Raw genomic sequence first — 23,583 nt, forward strand, 5'->3', positions numbered from 1 at the left:
ACGTTAGCTATGTTCGTTTCTTTTCAAAGTAGTTCACGGAAGGTGAAACATGCAGGGAAAGCACTTCCCAGTAGATAATGATGAAAACACGTTTCGTGCCGAAGTGTGAAATAAGAAAAGACCTATTTTCCCGAAGCGTAATTGTTTCGTCTTAAAACGTATGATTCAAATTAAGCTTTAGTTAGGGCCGGACCTAGGCTTTTTGCTGCTCAGTGCAATCTCTGCAGGCGCGTAGTCAGGATGCCTTGGGCCACCACACGAACCCCCACGTTGTCGAATTATGTAAAAAAAATATAGCAGTATTTTTAAACTTCTGCAACCCAAAAATTATAATTTTCTTCTTCTTTTTATCAGAAACAATTTTTTAATTTTGCCATATATATATTACAAAAAATATTTCAATTTGACGTTAAATTTGACCGGTTAACAAGAATTTCACGTAAAACTCAAGGGCTTTGTTTTTAGTTACTAATTTTGCAGTGAGAACTAAGAGCAAATAAGGCACAAATCCTATATGGCCTTGAGAAAATCCAGCGTTGTATAGAAAAAAAAAGGAAGGACGTCTTTTTTCTTTTTTCTAAAGACTATAACGCTTAAAGGCTCATAGAAAATATAATCAGTTTCATTTTTAGGGGTTCTAGAACTCTAACTTTCTACCTTGTTATCTTGAAAATTAAGTTTTAGGAAATTTTGTTAGATTATTCGTCATCTAAAAGACTATTTTAGAAGGGAAATCATATTTGGCATTTGGGTTAGTTACTTTTTGTTGCATTAAATCACCTTAGATTTCAAATATACCAAAAAACATAACAAATATATAAAAAGTTGCTTTTCAATTAAGAAAACAATATAAGTTTCAATTATTCAAGCACTTGAATTATAGTTTGCAATCAAAGTTTTTAAATATTTTCCTTTCTCTTGTATATCTTTTCTGATTATTTTTTTTAAACAAATGTAATTTCTTGAAATTTTAGATTCATTCAAAGATATGTTACAGATTTTTAAAATACCCACTAACTTTAGAATTTTTTTTTAAACATTTGTTAACAGACTCCAGCAGAAACGGTTACAAAGTTAAAAACTCTGCTTAGGTTCACATGTGTTTCGTTTTATTATTTTATACTGAGCATTCATTCGCAATAAAAGTGCGTTAAAACATTTAAGTGCGTTGTAGTCAGGTTGCATTAATCATAAAGCATTAAAAGCATGTCCTAAGAAGAGGGGGGACTACAAAAAGGTCCTTGGGTATTCAGAAAAGGGGGCACAAAAAATTTCGCTTAGCCAATTCTAACATGGAATGTATGATGCAGCTAAATCAAAACCGAGAAAAAGAGGGAATGAAGAAAAAAACTGGCTTAAAACTTATGTGAGGACACCAATATTTCTAAGGCTTAAGGCTCTGTAGATCTGTCTGGCCGTAATTGCAGTTAAGTGACGGATAACTGTTTCTCTTGCGCATGCTTTGTCTTAAAAGGGAAAAATATGAACTTTTATTCAAAAATGGTCTTTAAAGTAAGAAGAGCTGTGAATAATAAATAACGTGTCATAAATTAAACTTAGTATCATGAAGTATTATAATACACTTTATGCTCTTTTTGAGATAACTAATGAAGGGCTAAAATATCATCTGCACTCTTCTGTATAAGAAGGAAATTTTAATATTGCTGAAAACTCATAGAAAATTTCACATAAAATTAATATCTGAATATGCACTAAATATCAGTAGTATAATATTCTACCAAAGAAATATTTCACAAATCATGGGTAACTTCTAAACTGCATTAGAAAACAATAAATACCGTGAAATAAATCACCTTTAAAACTATTCGAATTTCTACCTCAAAGTGGCATTCAATTTAAAGAATTAATTCAAAATTAATTTTTCGTGTTTCGAAAGAATGACGAAACACTGTTTTCTTTTTGTCGCAATAAACTATTTTTTTTGGTAACTTACATATTATAGTTTGTCCATAATATTTTATAAATTACAACTTAGATTAGCATTAATCTTGAAGAAACGATATATACAGACGGGACTCGGATCTCTCTTCTATAGGTCGACCAGTGGTTGAACGGCTAAAGCTACGAAACAATGATAATTCGGCTTTAGTTTCATTCTCGGTCGGCCCACCAGCAGCCGTAAGGCCCACCAGCACCAGCAGTCGCTGAAGAAGTTCGGTTCGACGTTCGAATCCTGCGAACAGGCTGGATGCATTGGCGTTTTCGCGGTTATCCCCATGTGTTGCTGTATACAAGCTAATTTCCCTTAGAAAGTCCTACATGAAAGCATCCCTCCCCTTAGACACACAGCCTTTGAGGCTTTGCCGCAATTACATAAACAAAACAAAACCATTCTCGGTGACTGAAATGTCGGGTTGCGTAAGTTTTCCAAATTTTCTTTGCGTGAAACGTATATGTGCATGGTTGCTCTTTTATGCCTAATGTGAAATGAATAATTATTTCGCCGCCCAATCGGGAGATCAAGGATCAAGGAAGTGCAATTTACGGAGTTCATAGGCAATTACGCCTTTACCTCCACATCTTCAAAGGAAATTTAATCATCCGAAAGAGGGTATTGTCAAATAGGGTAAAATTTTGATAAGCCGAATGACTTGGAGTAAGTGCCTTCACACTGAGTCAAAAAAAGGCAAAAAACTCAGAAGGTCTTAATTTTGCGCCGAAAAAGGGCCAGAATAATTTAGATAGGGGCAGCCATAAAAATTTTGACTAGAAATATAAAAGGTGAAGTTTCCTTGAACCTTGATAATCATTTTCTTGGCATACGTCAGATGAAGGGCACGCAGGGGAATTCCGATGCGCGCTCTTCGAGGTGGGGGGGGGAGGGGGGAACCTGTTTACAGGTCGAAAAAGTGGTTCGGTCAGTGATCAGCTGGGAGGGAGAAGTTTCATTTTATTTTTGACCGCTAGTCATTGCGGTTTTTAAAAGCCAAAAAGGATGCTGTTAAGCGCCTAGGAAAGTTCCTTCTTAAAAGAAGAGAGAAGTTAAAATTTAAAGAATGTTTTTCAGTTTTAGAGGGAACTTTTTCAGTTTTATTTTAGTTGAAAGATGATAGTAAGTTAAAGCAGTCCTATTTGACTGTGACCAATCGGGAGAGTGGTTAGCGACGCTGATTGCCATACAGAAGGGCCGGTTTCAAATCCTGGAGAAGGCAGGGGTGTTTGTAAACGTATAATGGCTTTGCGGCATGGGGGGCACTCTAAACATGCGACTTGTAGGGTGTCCAAGGCTCTGATATCAGGCGAGTGAGATCAGTCACAACAACATAGTTTCTATTAACCGAGTCATACCGATTTCTATTAATATAAGGGGTTATCACAGCTAGCGACGGTTCCTGCTAGACGGGACGTTTCTGAGAAACAAGATTCTGGTAACACTGGTTTAAACGGGAGGATTCCTAGAAAAAACAGCTTCGCTGGAAGCGAAGAATTGTCCCTTTCGACGTCCAGTCCCTCGTAGCAAAACATATGCGATTGGGACATAAGATATAAACAAAATTTTGCGTTTAGTGCCTGGTTCTCGTTGTAAAGCTTGGATCGTTATTTACGAGAAGCGATAATCGCCGTCTTAAAAAATTCTACATAAACTTCTAAGTTTTAGTCTAGTGTATAAACTTCTATGATTTAGTCCGCACACAGGGCGTCAATTTCACTAATATACTTTTGAAAATAATAAGGCAGTTACTTCACTTGATTATTTCATAGCATGATATACTGGTAGGATCTTTTTGTTTTTGTTTTTTAAGCAAAAGATACTAGCATTAGATTTTAAGCAAACTATTAGAAATAGTTTATTTGTATTTATAAAAATATGCATTATAAAACGAAGCATTTTTGGGGGATGCGAAGGTATTTTTTCCTGGAGATTAATTTATTATTCATTATTCTTTTCCTTTAATACATTGTATTCGGCGAACAGAATATTTAAGTCCCATTACTTACTTTTAAGTCTCCAAACGATGACTCCGGGCAGCTTCTATTCACTTCAAAGAAGAAGTGGTCTGTTTGAAAAGAAGGGGGGGGGGAACAAGGAAAGAAAAAAAAATAGAAATAACACGCAATATGTAATCACACAACTATTTTATATTAGGAGATCTGCATTGTTTTCGACTCGCTTTTATACTTAGCATGCAAGTCGAGAAATTCACTGAATGTTGAAATATAAACTTTTGATAATATTTCCTCATTCAATAAATTTACGTGCTTAAACTTGCCACTTTCGAATGATTCCTTTCTCATAGTTTTTAAATTAATAAACATTCTAAATTCGGAAGCTACATGTCATATGAAGATTTCTTTTTGTTTTTTGCTAAAAATATATTGGATTATTTGAACTACGGTAAAGTACACTAGAGTTATTTTCTAAAATGTTAGGTTTGGTTTATTTAATTATGACAAAGCACGCAAGAGCCTAATCTGCCTAAGAATAGCAGTGCTTTAGTGAGGTTTTATTTAAGGGAATCTAGGCAGATAGCGCTTGTGAACTTTCGATACTCAATTAATAGAGTTACGCTTGATCTGGAAAAGCTATTTTAGTTCTAAAGCTCTAACAGATGTGAAGGGAGTTAGTTATCCATGTATCTGAGATAAATGACAAAATACTCTTTTTATTTAAACAGAAATTAGGTGCACTCTTGTGCTACAATAACAACTCATGGTGATACAAATACGTAGGGCAATCAAATTTAAATTTAATCGCTTAATGACCAAATTGATATTAAAATGTATGCCGGAAATTTTTTTATACCATTGTAATTATCTACAGATATCACTATATGCAGCTTTGTAAGGTCGGGAGGAAAAAAAAAATTCTTTCCGAGGGAAAAACAAGACATTTACAGAACTGTAGTCTAGGTAATGAGAGCTACAGTAAAAATCAAGTAAATACATTTTACGATTTATAAATGCCATTGACAGTATGGTAGAGTCTGAAGCATGGTGTAACACATAGCGGCTCACAGTCTGGACAATAATACAACCATTAAAGCTCGAGAGTAACCACTTCAAGCGGGTAATCACAAAAGCCACTTGGACCCCTTCCACAGCTAAGAAAACATGTGCATGGCAGAGTGTCGATTGCCAAGCTATATTACAAGCGATGGCAGTAAATATCCGTAAAATTTTCAGCGCTCGAGTTAACTCGTTCATAGGAAAATCGAAACGGCATCTATTCCCGAGATACCTCGGGCGCGGTCGTTACGCGGTTAAACGTTGTACAGTTACCAAAAATTACGCAGTTAAATATCATACTAGAAGCTGGCTCAATAACTTGACCGGCGCGAGGGTACCGCAAAGCCAAAATTTACAAATACCAGAACTGGCAGAACCTAACCATGAAGCGAGCAAATGCCAGAAACGCTCTCTCTGCTTGAAAAACAAAACAAAACAAAACAAAACAAAAAAAAAACTTAGCTTAATTAATCTCATTTGTATTTTGATGAGAAATACGGAAAGGAGAAGTCATAGTAAAGACTGAAATTATAATAACTGGTTAATTAACATAAGATACCCTACAAATTAATGTAACCTAACCTGTTTAAAGGAAACTAGTTTGCTTTCACGTTACACACGGGGAAAACCACGGAGGAGAAAAACATGCAGCCAGCTCTTTCGCTTAGGATCGACCCCACGTCGAACTCCTAGTATTCAGTAGAACATTCGTGGAGCCCTTTTGCCTAAAAAAAGGGATTTCTTGTCCGAGGACTTCCCCACGAAAGTCTCGGCTGTGTCTACCTGTACGACGTCGGACGTTTAGCTGAAACATGGTAAAAATGCTAAACGTACGACTAGTTGCGCAGAGACACTTTCGTGATTTCTGCGCATTCCGACCAGTCGTAAAGGGATGTTTATTTACATTTGTGTTGATTATCGGAAGGGTGAATTGCTTTTCCGTGTAGTGCTAGAATTACAAGAAAAAGTTATTTTTTATTTCGTTTGATGACTAATTACTATCATTCTTTGATAGATATCTAAAACATTATATAAAATAAAGAACTTTGAATATATCTGAATATTATTCTTGTTTTAAATTGCTAATGTTTGATCATTTTATACTGATGCGGAGTTTACACAAATAATCAAAATTTCTTGAAATTCTTATCAACAGATTTAAATAAATCACGCATGCAAGCAGTAAAATCACATTCTTACGAAAGGAAATTGAAAAATCGTCTTAAAACCTTGTGTAATTTTTCTGTCATGCGTAGCTAAATATTTCTATAAAATTGCATACAGAAGCATTTATATACATAAAGAGTGTGTTCAGGAGATGAATTAGAAATGTATGTGCATATGCTTGTATGTACCGATGTAGGTGTTCATGTAGCATATGTATATGTGTGTACATACGTTTGTGTGTGTGTGCACAGATATACATGCATACATACATTTTTGAGTCTAGTCTCGAAAAATGTCTTGCTGAAAAAGAATGTAAACAAACCACCCAGCTCCTTAAAAGAAAAGTTTAGAAATTTTTTATCATAATTTTGGTTTCTACAGCAAACTTTTGTGTGTGAGTTTGTTTTAAACTCTTAGAAGAACTCAAATTTTAATATAAAGACGTGAAAATTTTTTACCTTTTGATAGTGTACCTGATGATTTATTAAAAACACAATTGACTCTCTTATATTTAATATTGAAAAGAAGGAGGGTGATATGTACAAAATTATAATAAAGATAATTCTAAGGTATTTTTTATAAATATATGTGACTTCTGAATATAGAAAATAATCGCTTACAAATGACTTATGCAGTATTTGTTTTATTATCATATCCTGTCCTCATAAGCTCAAAAATAAAACTTTATACAGGAAAGTCATTTTACCTCCAAATATATTTTATGGTATTGAAGTATGTTAACAGATGATTATTTTGGTTAGAAAAATTATTATGTTATGAATATTTTCCTGAAGATAATTATACATTATATTCAAGGATATTTATATATTAATATATATATATTATATTCAAGTAATAGATGACATATTTATATATTCTATTTAAAAATAAATGGCAGCACTATGTCTTATCATTAACTTTATCAAAAGAACTTATAGGTTTAAAGCACCGAATTTCTAGTATAAGAACTGTACTTCAAATGTCCTTTTCTTTCCTTTTTTTTTTTTTTCTTTTTTTTTTCCTGTAAGAGTTTTGCTTTATACTATTTACAGATGTGACATCTAAAAATGCTTGGCCTTTTTTATCTAAATATGTAAATGTGGAAGTCTGAAATAATGCAATATATTTGTATGTATATAGAGTAAAATATTAGTAAATTCTACATAAGTACATTATTATTCTAAGATAATGTAATAAAAATATTCAGTTTAATGCAAATATATGAATCAATTTATACATATAAATTTTAAGTGTATGACTTCTGTTGGATGTTTTAAGTAAACAATCAAAAAAATAAACCTTTTTATCAACTTATCTTGCACATATATACATTATTACTTTTTTTTTCCTATAAGAATAAACTTAATCTAATATAATAATCTAAAAATAAATGATACACAACATCTATTAAGGCAGACCATTTTTAGTACAGTAACAAATAATACAAGCAATATAATTTAATACTTTCAGTTGTCAGAGAATGAAGTGAGTTTTGTGAAGCTATTTAATGAAAAAATCTGAAAACAATTTTTGATGGTTCTAAAATACAAGTTCTAAAAGAATTAAAATATGTACATGAGATAAATGCCGCTCTTTTTGTTTTAACCCCTTTGAATAAATTTTAACCAATTTGATACTTTTTTTACTTTTTTTCAAAACCGTGAAATAAATGAGAAACTGATTTCAGGACCAACACATTTCAAGAAATATTGCTAACTGCAATGAATCAGCACACATGTATGACTTCATCAGAACCATCAGAATGTCTTGTATTACCTTTATTTATTTATTTAAAGTTACTAATGGATTTATATGTAGAAGAGCTGAGATTTCTAATACAGTTACCACACTGGCATTTTTAATGATCTTTTCACTAATGATTTAAAATCTCTCTATATTTTTTTATTATTTTTCAAATGAAAAGTTTTTGTTCATTTGTTTCCAAAATAACAGCTACTTCCTTAGTTCAATTATTATTTTTCTTCATTGGTTTGTCTGGTGAACTCCTGTGATTTTTTTTTTTTTTTTTTTTTTTTTTTTTTTTTTTTTTGAATACATTTATTCTGTAATTTGTTGTTTTCAGTTTTTTAATTTCTCTTTTGAAAAGTTTTCTGCATTTTAACTTAATAGCCTTGAAACTTACGATCAACATTCAAAATCTAACTTCCATTTTAAATTTCAATGTTTACCTGGATTCATAACAAGTGTATTATTTTTAAATTATTCAGACAACTTAAGAGCTCTGTGTCTTACATCTTCATAATGGTAGAAAATTTCATTGTACAGCCTATGTACATTTTAGTTTTGTCATGTCATGCCATTTGTGAAATATTCCTTCTCTCTGCTTAATTTTATTCCATATATAGAGATATTCAGTAAGTTTAAGCATAATAAATTTGTAGAAGATAAATGTCTAAAATTCCATTTTCAGTTTCCTATGTAGACTTTTACATTTGCATTTATACAGCAATCAATTACGCATTGAATTCCAATATAAAAATATTTTTTATCACAGCCTTCAGATCATTCCTGAACATCATTCAAATCATCATCAGACTGCAGTATGAAATATACAAATACTTCTTCTGTTTTTGAAACAAAAAAGAATGATGACAAGGTCTAGTGAACATTGTGCATAGGGTATAAGCTGAAATTATTATTCCTGGAACAGCAATCTGGCAAATTTTAGTCTTGTGTGCTGCAGCGTTTTTATGCATAGCGGAATTTTACTGCTGAGTTTGCTACACAGTTTTATAGTTAATAGAAATTGTATTGGATTATTACGTCAAAAAAATGTGAGAACTATCTGTCTAAGAGAAGATATGCCTTTTCAAAGGAACAATATAAGGAAAACTGGCTCCGATTCACTTTATACATGAGGAAAACAGCAAAATCTCCTCTGGAGCCAGCCTATTCATCAAGATAAAACTCTGAGCGAATTACTAGCATTCAGCGGATTTACCTCTCGGCCGCTGGTGGGCCTAGTACAAGTTGAGTCAACAGGTTAGCGTAATAAACACCTTTTATCATGATATTATGTGACCTATAATCTATAAGCAATGCTCTTCATAAAAAATGTTAATTCCGTTTGCTTTCTGTATTCTGAACTTAGCTCTTGTTTATCTATTCTCTTGTTTTGAGATCTGCTCATCAAAACAGAGCAGCAGGTCAATTAAAGAAGGATATGCATGCAGTGCAATCATCTTCAGTACGATCTCAAGTCATAGTCACGTCTTTAATCCACCTAAAATCCAGTCCCAGTACTTCTCACTATTTGAGCAAAAGTATAATTCCTGTTGTAGTCTAAATTAAGATGAGCTCCGGTATTTCAATTTTCTACTGAACTATTTTCATTAATTAAATTGAATTATCTAATTTTATTTATTAATTTACATTTTATTTTTATTTTTTCTTTATTTTTATCTTTGTTGACGACCTTTCATAGTCCTTCTTCTTTTAGAAATTAAGTACTGACCACAATGCATTGAGGCATAAAATTGAACAGGCACTCGTATAATCCTATGACAAACATTCCACACTTGCTAGATAATGTGTTTCATATTGAGGACATCGAAGCACTGAGCCTACGCAGGCCAGATAGAGCTTAAGTCACATTATTTTGATCACTGCAAAACACGCAAGGGCTTTCTGCCTAAGAACAGGGATGCTTTTGTGGAGCACTTTGTAAAGGTTCGATTTGGTTTGTTTGATTTTAGAAAAGCACTTGAGGGCTATTTGTCTAAAGAAGAGCAAAGATTCTTGATGGCTTCATGATGGACTTTTCGAAGAAAACTAGCTGGCATTCACATTCCGCAAGAGAAAACATCAAAAACTCCCATGCGACCAGTCCGTTCGCTGGAATTTCAAACCAGTCGAACTAACAGTATTCACCAAATTTACTGGTAGGTTTATACTCAACAAGGACATATTTTTGGAGCAGGTAGGTAGTGTAAGTGTCAGTAAATGACATAGCCAGTCTTGGGCAATAAGCTATGACTGGCGTTCTTTATTCTACTGAAATATCGTGCTTGGATTCCTTGTCAGGTATTGGTGTATATTGGTTGAGACAGATAGATTTTCGCATGTTATGTCTCATGTGCAAGCAGTAATTAGAATGGTGCAAAGCATAGTATAACATCGTCAACGTATTAGACAGTGAGAAATGTGACAACACTGACTAAGAAAGGAATGCAAAAGATACAAAAGCAGATTCGAAATACATCTGTATTCTACTCAAATCAGAAGGTGAATGCTCATATGATAAGGGTAACACAAACGCAATTATCACTAGGGGATATAATCCTACTTAATTGTGATGCAGTCTCTTTACTGTATATTCATGCTCTGTACGAGATCGTCCACGAATTTCTGAGAAATTATGTTCAATTCTTCTTGCAGGGCTGATTACAGCTATGAAAGCATTGAAAGGCACTAGCGACGGGCTGTCAAAAGTCCCCAGACCATACACCATATATTAAGTTGGAGCATACGACAGCCTTCAGAATGCCTACGCTAAGACAGGTGCTATATCTTCACTCCTTAACAAGCTAGCGACAGTTGGTATACCATGAAGTGTAGCATTATTGTTCGCGAAGAATCTTGGAAAAGATGCACGTGAGGAGAAGAACATTAGCACAACTGCAGTCAGTAGTGAATTAATCTTCTTCAGATGTATGGAGCTTCATATAGCGACCAAGCATTTCACTTCCACAAACGAAAATTTGAGCACTTGCAAACTGTTTCCTTTCGATGATCTCAGAGGGACGACTGCGTAATCTCTGCTTTATCTAGATATTTAGACTTCCAGAATGGCTAGATAATCTAAATATCGGAAGATTAAAGCTGTTATCTTATTCTTGAACCGGGATGATAACGCCTCATATAATATTGCAGCGGCTGATCTATTGTCCTAGAAAACTGGATGACACCCCCTTTCCCTGTTTAGTCTTGCCAGCGACTGCTGCTATCCTTAAAGCTCAACTCCATTGCTGAGCTACTCAGTGGCGTAAAGGGGGTGTATGATGCGCCGTCGCAGAGGGGCGCCAAATGGTCTCCAAACAAGATTTTCATCATATCACTGTGTTTTATTCGGGAAGGGGGGCGCCAGTTATGCTCGCCACTCCACTGGAGCTACTCAGATCTTTTGTTTGCAACACTACAGAAGACACTGCCTCCGACGAGAAGGCATGAAAGTCCGCAAAGCGATCAAAACACCATGAGATTGTTTCGTAGTGATATCAGTGTTATAGCTAGAGACGGGCGAGGGTGGACAACTGTCCCTGGGCGTAGTGTCACGAAAAATGCCAAACTGACGAAGTTTTAGAATGAAACAGTTTCCATACTTAGAAAACAGAAGGGTGTATGAAATCTGCAGTTGTCTTTAGGCGCTGAAAACTATAGCCAAGTCTTTAGCCATATTGGATGTCCAGTAATAGATTGCATGCATCTTAGGATGTCACCCACTGTCACCACCACCAGATGATGGGAGTCATTAGCATAGATATCGCATCATCTAAAGACGGTTCTCCAGTGGCCGAGCAGTAAAGCCGATAAACTCGGGCCGGGGCTCGAATCCCGGCGAGCAGATTGGCTGCTAACTAAGCGTTTTCATGGTTTCCATATGTGTAACCTATATACAGTCCAATTTCCCTTAGAAAGTCTTTCACGAAGCCATCCCTTCCCTTAGACAGGTAGCCCTCGAATGTTTCACCATAACTAAATAAACTGAACCCAACTCATCATCTGTAAGAGAAGATATCAGTTCTTCATATCCTGGCGTGGTTGTTTGTGGAAAACCACTACCAGAGTTGGATTAGCCATTAAGGAAAGTAAGCACGTGCTTAGGGCATCAGGTAAAGGCGGCGTTACTAAAAGGTGCTTAAAGATTCAAAGAAAGAGTGCAAAGGGTCCACAAAAATAAAATTCTCACTGCAGATTTTAGAAGATACCTAGTGCACTTAATCCAAGCCCGAGAAAGAGGGAACGATGAGAAAGAGGCGTCATACTATAGATGTATGTGGAGGCAGCAAAATCTTTGAAGTGCTACGGACATATAAAAGTCTAATTTGGCAATGAGCATTACTAAACATTCAGATAGCTGCTCCCTTTGTTCGAAATGTAATCCAAACTACTGACATGATGTGTATAGTCGCACTTTGGCCTTCTTTCAAACTTCCAGACAAAGTCGTCCAGATATTGTCTATAGAACTGTCACGCTGAGACTACAAATCGATGTTGTTAAAACCGAATGTACCGTGCAGTAGCTTCCGTTCATGTTTTGAGCATACACCATGCTTTATACCCTCTCCTACACCCCATAGATGTCATGCTACGTATATGTGCATGCTGTACAATACCGGACCCTAAGTGATCTCCTAATTGATCTTTTTGTTGCATCTTCTTTTTGTACTAACGTTACATTAATTTCTCTCTTTCATTCTTAAATTTGATTATTTATATAATTGCAGAACTGATCAGCTATCGTGGATGACTTCTTAAATCGCAATATTTTACAGGAGCGGAAGCACGCTGTCCACTAGGAAGGTTGGGATTTATGCTACTGACCGGGAAATTCGCTTAGCTACATATAGGAACTGTGTGCAGCCAAAATAAAATAAGATACTAAGTCACTAATTTTCTCTTTCCTTACCGCTTGGCTTCGTGTTCTAATTAGAAGCACGTTTGGCTGGCAATAGGGAAGTCCAGAATGCAAATCCTGGGGCGGTCATTCGCTGATATTTTCTATTTCAAATAAATACCTAAAGGCTCAACCAACTAACCAAGTGGTTCCCAAACTAAAATGTGGTAGACGATAATTCTTCACCACCAGCAGGTGGCGATTAGGTTCCCACCTGCCCAACTGCCTTTTAAATGGGGAAGAATGTACGGAATTTTCTTTTTTCTCAACGCATGCTTTCATGATGTAATTAGAAGCACTTCTGGATGGCAGTCTTTAAGCCCAGATTAGGATCCAGGATAGGTCATTTCTAATTTTTTATTTTTTGGCTCCTAAATAAACCTAATATTATACATCACCGTTCTATGGTGCTCTACACTCATCTACAATAGCACAATCTCAAATAGAGCTACCAGTGCTTTAATATCGAGATTAGTGTACATAGTGACTCTGAAATTGCAGTTTCGATGGTAATGGTTCAGAGGCACATGTTCTACTGTAGTGTGGATTAGGTTAACATGTCTTTCTGGAGCTGTTTCCAAAGCAGAAGGGTGCTGATCATTCTACAGATTTAAGGCGAATGATAAGGCCTTTACCGAAGCTTATAAGTTGGGTAAATCAATGTCTACATGATATTTTTTCTGATTACATACTTTTTGTTTTGTGTCATATGGGGCAAACTGTATACTAGTTTTTATGCCTGCTTTGAATCAGACACTAATTTTTGTTTGCAGCACCACTATAGGGTTTGCAGTCATACCCTGCTACACGACACTTTATTCATTAGCATCTATGTTCACATATTGCTCAATTGATTTATTAGTTATAGCTTATGTGCATACATTTCTTTGTCATATGTGTATGTATTTTAATATGATTCTTTTGTAAAAAATAAATTAGACTTGCATATATGCATAGGCAAGCTAGTTTGCTATACGAAAAGAAAATAAAATTAAAAACCCTGTTCCTTAGACCATATCAACTGGCTGTTTACCCAAGTCTCATATATTGCTATAGCACCAGATGTTAAATTTAAATCGACCACTTCATTTGAAAGTTATAAAATGGACATTTGTATACTATGTTATCTTTTAGTACATGCTCAGCTGTTGAATTTTTATGGCAAAGGTCCTGAGGGGTATCTGCTTAAAAGAAGAGATGCCCTTCTTTGAGCACTTTTTGAATGAAACTGACTTGTATTCATATTAAACATAGGGAAAACTGTAAAAACAGAGATGTAGCTAACCCATTTGATAGAATTCAAACCTAAATTGTATCACCAGTATTCTGTGTCTTATCTATTCGAGAACCGACACCGGTGGGTATTCTTCTAAAGCAAGATTTTGGTTTATGTTTGCATATAGATATTACTTATGCAGTAGATCATTATCAGACATATAAAAATAGTGATATCATTGAATGAAATTAAAAAAAATAATAATTCCATTTTGCTACAAACTTCATACACAGGAAACAAGAGAAATAATGCTTTGAATTTTGCTCATCAGAAGAAGCATTAAATAATACAGCACTTTTGATGAGCACAGTTAATTGGTGTGTATATGTATTTTAATCAGTGAGCTGTTCTAAAAGATTTTTCATGGAATGGTCAGACTTTCTTAATTTCTCAACCAGACTAGCAGCATTGTTCATCTGACATGAGACAAACTTAAATTAAGATATACATAATTTTTAAAACAGGGCACATAAATTTCTATATAATGGCTAACATAAATTATATTTTATGTTAGCCATTATATAGAAAACTGGCTAAATAAACAGAAAATCTAAAAAATACAGCCGCCTATTCCACAAACAAAAAAAGGAGAAATAATCTTAAAATGAACTCAATGATTGCAGACTATAGTAATAACAATTTATTCAAAATGAATGTAGATACAATATTTTACTTTTAAATATGTCAAGAAACTTGTAGTGATCATCCAGTTAATTCAGTTTGCTTTTAAAAAAGTGTGCATTGAAATTAAAAAAAAAAAAAAAAAAAAAAAACAAGAATTTAAAGAAAAAAGAACAAGAGCTTTTCATTATTAAAAACTGTTATGACCTAGAAGAAATCTAATCATATCCTTTCACATTACCATCCATGCACACCAATCACATAATCATCCAGCTAGTTGGAGAAAAATGGTTTTAGGTAATGAATTAGTTTGCTTTTTTAATTCCCCTGATATGAAACTAAGCCAGATCAGGTTCATGAATTTAATTGTAAAATATGGGTATTGAGAAGCAACTGTCATTGGCAAAGGGCTTGGGCATATTGTAGATGACAGTAGGAATCTGCCCCATAGTTATCCCTATGGGACGGACGGATAGAGGACTAATGTCAATTTCAAAAATATGTCTCTGCAATAATATTTTATTAAATTAATTATGTGAGGTTTGTTTGGTGCATTATGAAAAATGAGCACTATTTATGAACAACTTAAGATACTTAACAGTAAATTATCATCACATACATCACAAAAAAGAAATGTATCTCTTTGAGTGCACATATAGTGCGCTTGGATAAATATATATATAAAAGTATATTTTATTTAGTATTATAATATATTATTCTTTTTCATATTTTTATGTTAAATGATAATTCTTAAATAGATAAGAATGAATGAATTTATAAAAACAATCATCTCAACCTTTATAATAAATGACACCTAAAGGTTTTCTCAAAATTTAATACAGTTATTCCCATACATGTTGATTTAGCATCCATAGTTGTTACGGCCAAACTATTATAATGCAAATAACAGAAGAAAAAAAATACAAAATGCATTTTAAATGAGAACAGGCCACATCATGCCAAAATAATTTGTACTAAAATTCCAATCATAAGCAAAAATATACAAGTATAAAATAAAAAAATTAAAAAAATATTGTTCTGACATCAAATACAAAACTGCTTACTTTGCTTATAGTACTTAACATTTTATTCAGGGTTAAATTAAAACATCAAAATTCTCAACATTAGAGATACAGAAAATATATTAAAAAAATGTATATGATATAGTATACAATCTCAGCATGCACAATTTATCAATTAAATTTGACTTCCTTTATACGTATTTTTCAAATCATGAGAAACAGTTTTTGGCTGATTTTTGTGATGAAACATTAGAAGATATTTTCCAAGAAGGGATGCTTTAAGGCAAACTGGCTTGCATTCATATTACACGTGGAAAAATCATGACGACGCTTATGCAGGCAGTCCATTCACCAGGATTCAAGCTATTAGTGTTCAGCTTCTCACCAGCTTGTCCACTGGCACACAACAGCCTCTTGTAATACATTATCTGCAGACATGAAATCCTTCTGTATTTATATGAAAAGAAAAAGTTATACATTCAATATTAATTACAAAACCCATTTTCATACATGCCTACTGACAAATTATAAGTAATCCTCAACTCATGATGAGTATTGTTCCAATAGTTCCATCATAAGTTCATACTGATGTAACTCAGGGTCTTAATAAAATTATACCTTGGTATGTTTAATTATATTGTTATGAATAAGGCTTCTGTTTCACATGAAAATGGTTTAAGGAGGTATAAACTTATGTGACATTTATAAACAATTTATTTGCATACATTCACATGAATTTTATAAAATTAATACATATACACCCCTTTCATTAGTTGATAAGAACAAAAATATATACAAAATTCTTTTAATTAAAATAATGGATAAGTAACTGTTACTTATTTGAAAGAATTATTGTAAAATACAACTTAGTGAAAAATTATTATTCAGGTATGATCAGAATCCTATAAAAACAATGCATGTATGCATAAGCTGTTTATATTTTTCTGTAAAATAAACATTTGATCTGGACAACTGCATACTTTTATTTCAAGATGCTTTTTTAGTTAGGACTACCTAATATACACTAATGTTTGTGAAAATCACAACCATGAAGGAATTATGCACTTTGAACCAAACTTACATGAAATGTAAAGTGAGTTAAGACATACAAATGATTAGAATTACAAAGGGATTATACACGCATGAAACGAGAACTAGCAGTTGTAAAGGACTGTAAAGTTGTGATGAAATCTGTTTATCATCCTCCGTCTGCAGTGAACATTTAATTTGTGCTCAGCATGCCTCGTCAACAGCAGAGGATGCCATACCAACAAGTTTGAACGAGGCCACATCGTCTGTATGCAAGAGGGTGGACTTTCATATCAAACAATCACAGCCCGCACGCAGCACAATGCCACAACAGTGATGCATGTTTGGAAGAAATGGACAGCGAGAACCAAACAAGGTGAAATCCTGGCAATGGGGCACACAACAGCACAGGATGACAAACACCTCATCTGCATGGCTGTGATGGATTGTAGAGCATCCTCTCATATGTTAGTACAATATTGGAGCACGGTTACAAGTGTTCGTCGCTGTCTGCTGCAACATGAACTGCATGCAAGGGTTCCTCTACGCAGGATTGCCCTGTCGCTGAGTAACATATGCCTCCGACTTCAGTGAGCACTGCAACTCAGTGCGTGGCGTGCTCTGTGGCAACAAGTTGCTTTCTCCAACAACCTCCATCGCCGTAGAAATACCAGAGTTGGAATAAAGGTGGATATACATAAAGAAACCATTTCAGTAGATGGCCAGTAATTAAAATTAGTATGAAACCTAAAGCAGGCTACAAAGAGCCTTTGGCAAAGGTGACACCCCCACCTATGAGTGGATAATAGAGTAATCTCGGGGACCTGCATGCCATGGATACACTAATACTTATTTTCAAATAAAATAATAAATTTCATACTTTTAGGATAATCTTAAATACTGAATATTATCATACTTGAAATACTTTAGTATGTGCATTTATTTTCGGATTCTTCAGAATTTATAGTGAAAAAACTGCTACAACTATATACTATCAAATACCAGATTTCAGACAATTAAAATTGACGATAATTCAAAGTATAACATATAAGTTTTGTACAATTCAATAAACATAATACATGTTATTATTTAGTAATATTTATTTCCTGAACAACTTTACAAACACTTATTTGAGAGTCATATAACTTATTTCTATTCAATAATGCTGCAGCTGCATTGATTGTCACGATCAAGACATATGAGCAATATAGTATTTAATGCACTCAAAACTGAATCTGGTAAAGACTTACGGCATATTGGTTACCAAATGCATCTAAAGCAAACCAGTATGCAGGGTTAGTTTTACAGGTTCACTTGTTTTCAAATTAGCAACTCTGTAAAAGTTTTACTCTTGGTTGTACTGACACTGCCTGTTCTTTCTCATATCTAATTGTAGTTATTTGGTTGTAATATGCAGTAAAGGTAAGAACACTGGTGTAATATGCTGTAATTTTTATGTTAGATAGCCCAGTTACATGACTACAACATTTTTCCACTACTTTTTTTACACTGTAAACTCGGTTTAGAAAGTTATTTTCCATGATTTTGGGGTGTTGTATAAAACATATTTGGAATAACTACAGTTAAATGTATTCATTCAAAAGAGGATATATTGTGTTGCTGAATCTTTTCCTGTACTTATTGTTTGATTTAATATTTCCAATGTGGTGGATTGACCATCATGGAATCATAGCATCCAGTAGATCTTTCAATATAACTCCATTCAGATATTCACATTTATATTATTGTAAATTAACGTAGAAGACAGATTGACAGATATTCTCAGTTCATAGTGCCAAAGTGTTTTTTAATAATGCTAAAATACAATTTTTTTTAAAAAAAAGATTACTCATGTTATGTAGAATTAATGTTAAAATTCCATACAAGAAACAAGCATCGATTAATTGTGTTATATAGAATTAAAGAATAAACAGTCAGGTAGAAATTTATAAATGCATAAAACACAACAAAAGGCAGGGCTGCATTTATTCATCCAGTTCATTGAAAAAGTTGTGGCTTTCCTAGACCCCTACCCCTTGTCGAACATGTAGGTTGTTTCGAATGTTGTCATGAGTAACTAACATAAAATATAATTTTTTCCCCAAATTAGTATGTTATAATTTTTGAATAAAAGAAGAGTGAGATAAGTGGTTATTCTAGCCGAAATAAAGTGTGCGTCGAGTTCCAGTAAAGACCCAAAAATGTCATCTGGGAAAGCTGAGAAAGGGGAAACGAGCTAGCTTTAACCTGAGTCTAGAGATGCATATAATACATACACACAATACAGATAAGTGTGAGTAAACTGGTGCACTTAAATTATAACATAAGTCACAAATGTACATTACAGGTAAAGCATGTCAATTTAAATAATATGTGTATTAAGTATGGCCATAGGCCATTTACAATTATTTGGGTCATTCACATTATAATTGTAAACCCTTATAACAGGGTTGTCTTCAAATCTTTAAATTCAGAAAAACTTCTAAAATCGTAATTTTTTCCATAGAAGAATTTCTATCCTCAGAAAAATAAATGTTAAAGAATTGAAATATAAAATTTGTGCATTTTATGCAGAAAGTAAAAAGAAATTCATTATTTCATTATAAATTTAATCATAAACAAAAATCTGCTTAATATTTTTTAACAATAATAAGAGAATTTCAAAGATTATTTCAAGTATTTCATTTTGATGTCCAGTGATATTAAAAATTGTTTTAAATTTTGACTTACAGATGCCCTAGAGGAGTTGCATGGTATCTAAAATTTCTGTGAAACACAGTTTGAAAACCTTCAGACTACTCAAAAACTTCAGATTATGTGAAAAAAGAAATGTAGATGTAAAGAGCAGTGATTAAAAAGTTTTAATGACCAAAATATTTTCATTCCATCAGATTATTTGTGTATTTTGAAGAAGACACAATCAGATAATAAGATCACAAATAGAGAATAAGTTTTTTTTTTTTCTTTTTTTTGGGGGGGGGGAATTATTGCATATACCATACATTTTAACATATAGAATATTCTTGGATTGTCTACTGAAAAAAGTACATAATATATGTAAATTTTAATATATAAGAAGTAATGCAAATATTTCAATAAATGAATGGATAAAAAATGACCTTCTTAAACAACCTCATGTTTAAATTACTTAGAGGAATTTATGCGAACATGTTTCTGTTGGCATTAATTAAACATTAACAAATGTAGATGAACACAAATTGCATAATGTATTTTAATTGAATATATGTTTTGGAATGAAAAATGTAAACAGCCTTAATATACTTAATAACTCGGATTTGTAATGCATATATTTTTATTTCCAATGGCAGACAAAAGTATTTATACAGACACACTATCAAATAAACACACACAAACAAATATATCACACACTAAATAAACAGAGAATAAGGAAGCCTATTTACTACTGCTTGAACATACTCTAGGCTTCCAGTAACAGCCACAGAGATCCTGTACAAAGAGAGCCATGCATTTTGCAGACGGTGGAGGTTCGTATCTTGGGCTTTTATCACAAAGGACGAATACAGAATTTTTTAATCAAAAAGTTTTACTGAATAATGACGAGTTAAAATACAAGCTATTATGATGGAATTAGCCTTTGGGTATCGGAAATGAATATGTAGTTGAAGAACGAAGGTTTGCTTTAAATTACAGATTTCTAATACATTAATTTAATTATGTGTTTTAAAAATATCATTTTAATATAATATTTTTCTAATACATTTATTTTATTATCCAAAATTATTTTCTAATTAACAGAAAGATACAGCATAACTTTCAGTGATCTATTGTCAAAAAAAGGCTTCTTCTGGACAGCTTAATAATAGTACAAGGAAATAAGCTTGTTTTATGCATGCCTTGTGGCATGAGATAATGAATTTCTGAAGTATTTTAAAAACTGTAAAAATATGTACATATACCATAGAAATGATTTTTAACAATAAATAAAATTCAATACGTGCCCATAGTAAGATCAACTTATGAAAGCTTTTTTACCAAACTGGAAATCATTGCATAAGGAGGAAAATTCCCAAAACCCATTTTTTAATTTTTATAATATGACTAACGATAAGGTATTGCTTTTTGATCAATAACATGGGTTGTTTGAACTAATAAAGAAAAACAGCTGAATGCGCATATTAGTAACCTTAAATTGCATCAGTATTACAGCGAGTTAATTCTAAATCACAAAACACTTCTGTAAGACAGTCAGACACAGCTGCTACAAAAAATTTTCTATGGAAGTGGTTGTCTTAGGTGATATTTGATGTCAATGTTATTAAATTACCACTTTTGTTATCATCATAGTGTGATATGCATCTCTCTGTGTATACATTTTGAATCTGAAATAATGCATTCAGCATAGCATATATACTTTAGGGATAATTGGGTGTAAAGAAAAGTCAATAAATACAAATTTATTCGCATACAAAAATAATTGTATGGTTAAAATGTACACAAAATGATGAAAATACATAGTTTTTTTATTATTAATTACCAGATATAAACAGCGCATAAATCTTAACACTAAGCAGGATTATAATTTAAAAAGAAATCAATAGCAAACAAAAATCCACAAAATATTAGTTCACTTGAAGCACTACACATCTTAATATCTGCTGCAAGAATGAAAAAGAAACATGTGCCTACATGAGAAGCAACAGAAAGAAATTGGAGAGTATGGTTAAATAATAAAAACCAAATCCTTAATATCATCTACTGACAGAAAGAGAACAAAATGCAAATAAGAAGCAAATTTCTTAAAAGCTAACAATAAAGAAGAGATTAAAATTAGGATGAACTGTCATATTTTTATTGACATAAAACATCAGATGCCACTTGAAATCAAATGTTAAGTGAAGTGGTGCCCCCACACCAGTATAATTTTTCGATGTAGAGAAATGAAAATCGTAGACAAAACAAAATTTATAAATTTCTTACCTCCAGACATAAGTTTGTGCTGTTTAGTACAAAATTTCAGACACGCATCTCAGCTGTTCGGAGCAAAATTTTAACGCTGTCTTTGCTTGATCATTGTATATGAAACAACACAGTCAGAGAATATTATAGATATTCAAAGAAGGATTCAGTTGGTATTTCTCTAAGATTATATTACATATATAAGAAAGTGCTTGTGTGGTATAGTATTATAATGTTTATAATAACACATTATACTATATTTAATTTTTTTACTAAATCAACCCAAGTTTTAAGGCCCGTTTATTCGTATATATATGCACACACAATTAAGTACACAATATATTAAAATAGATATATCACCTAAAAAAGATATATCCCTATGAACAAAACAAAAATTATGGGTCATTCAAATAAATAAAAATTCAGTGATTCTTTTGCTGTGTTCTACCCAACGTAATTATTACTTTAAATCGTACATATACAATCAGTAGTCTAATATATATTTTACAATCAGGCATTATTACTACTTAGTCAACAATACAGACATATCTAAATTTTCATTATTGTTTACACTCATTACATGCACAATTGCGGTTTTTTATTTTAACAACAGAAATGAACTAAACATATCAATACTCTTGATCATTGTATCAGCAATATGAGCAAGTTTCTGTGTATCATACAGATTTATTCGCATTGCGCCCAGTCTCGTATACCGCAAAATTTTCCACAATTCCGCCTAAAACGTAAACAGAGTATCGAGACTTTGTAATCGATTACAAAGTGCAAAGCTATCAGCTAGTCGTCATCGATGGGGAAAGGAGACTCTTGGCCATCCGAAAAAGCGGCAACCAATGAAACTCCGCCGAACAAGCGGCGTCCATGTTTGTGACTTCAAAACATTGCATTACGGCAGTGACATGTACGTGTTTCTAAGCTGTTCCGTGCATTTATTTTCCAGTAAAATTATGTTAAATTTATAATGAAATCCCCCGCTATTGTTGAATTTTTGTTTTAAAGTAGTAATGATGATATCCATAATTTACTATGTACAGCAAATTGTTAAGAAATAGTTCGAAATCTAAATGCATGCGCATAACATTAAAGCCTTTAAAAAATGATGTTTCTGCATATTTCACGGATTCGCTTAGGTTAGAAAATAAATCTTAATAAAATAAAACAGAATTCATTGATTTCAGTTTATGCGCATTTCATATTTATTAATCTCAAAGAAGCTGCCTTTAATTAAGTTGAATTACAGAAATACACCTATATAAGTTTTTGGATACATCTTTCCACATGTTCACTTGTGTAAATATTTTACTTAATTTTATCACTTTACTGCTCAGAAATTTGTAAGTTTATACAAAAAATTTTTAACAACAGAACAGTTTATCTTAACTTTAAAAAATGAATAATAATTAATATATAAAGAAAAGCATTGCTTTATTTAACACCTTTACAATTAATAAAAATAGTAACAATTGATTTCTTACTTTTCATGAAAGTTATAAAACGAATTAACTAAAACGTTCAAATTATACAATTTAAATCCTACCATATAGCATTGTATCTTAAGGAACGAAGATACCAGCTATAAACAGAAACATTAAAATGTATTTAATATATTTTGATTAGTTATATTAAATAACCTATTTTAAGTCCTTTTTTTCACATCTGGAAAGAAAACCACATGACATTGTGATATTTTTTGACATAGTTGTCATATTACATAAAAAAAAAAGAAAATTAATACTTACATGTGAAAAATAATGCCCGGAATTTTTTTCGAGAATCTATTTATGCATCCATATGCAATACAAGCTGACATGCTTCAAAAAGAAAAGAAAAAAATGTTGCAATGACAGACTTCCTTGCACAAGTCACGGTGATAACAGGAAGATGGCCGCCAAGCTTCACCGTTT

General features: G+C 32.8%; 1 long non-coding RNA gene across 1 annotated transcript; it reads right to left on the reverse strand.

Annotated features, from left to right (window-relative positions):
- Nucleotides 1-15,488: 15,488 nt before the first annotated feature.
- Nucleotides 15,489-22,663, reverse strand: LOC146998649 (uncharacterized). The gene is made up of 2 exons (XR_015039654.1): nucleotides 22,295-22,663; nucleotides 15,489-16,138 (listed from the first exon to the last, which is right to left on the reverse strand). It is a non-coding gene; the product is annotated as an uncharacterized LOC146998649 (long non-coding RNA).
- Nucleotides 22,664-23,583: the final 920 nt, after the last annotated feature.

The sequence above is a fragment of the Stegodyphus dumicola genome, chromosome 2 (genome assembly GCF_044657685.1).
Source record: "Stegodyphus dumicola isolate Sdum_Otavi_A_Nest chromosome 2, ASM4465768v1".
NCBI lineage: Eukaryota > Metazoa > Arthropoda > Arachnida > Araneae > Eresidae > Stegodyphus > Stegodyphus dumicola.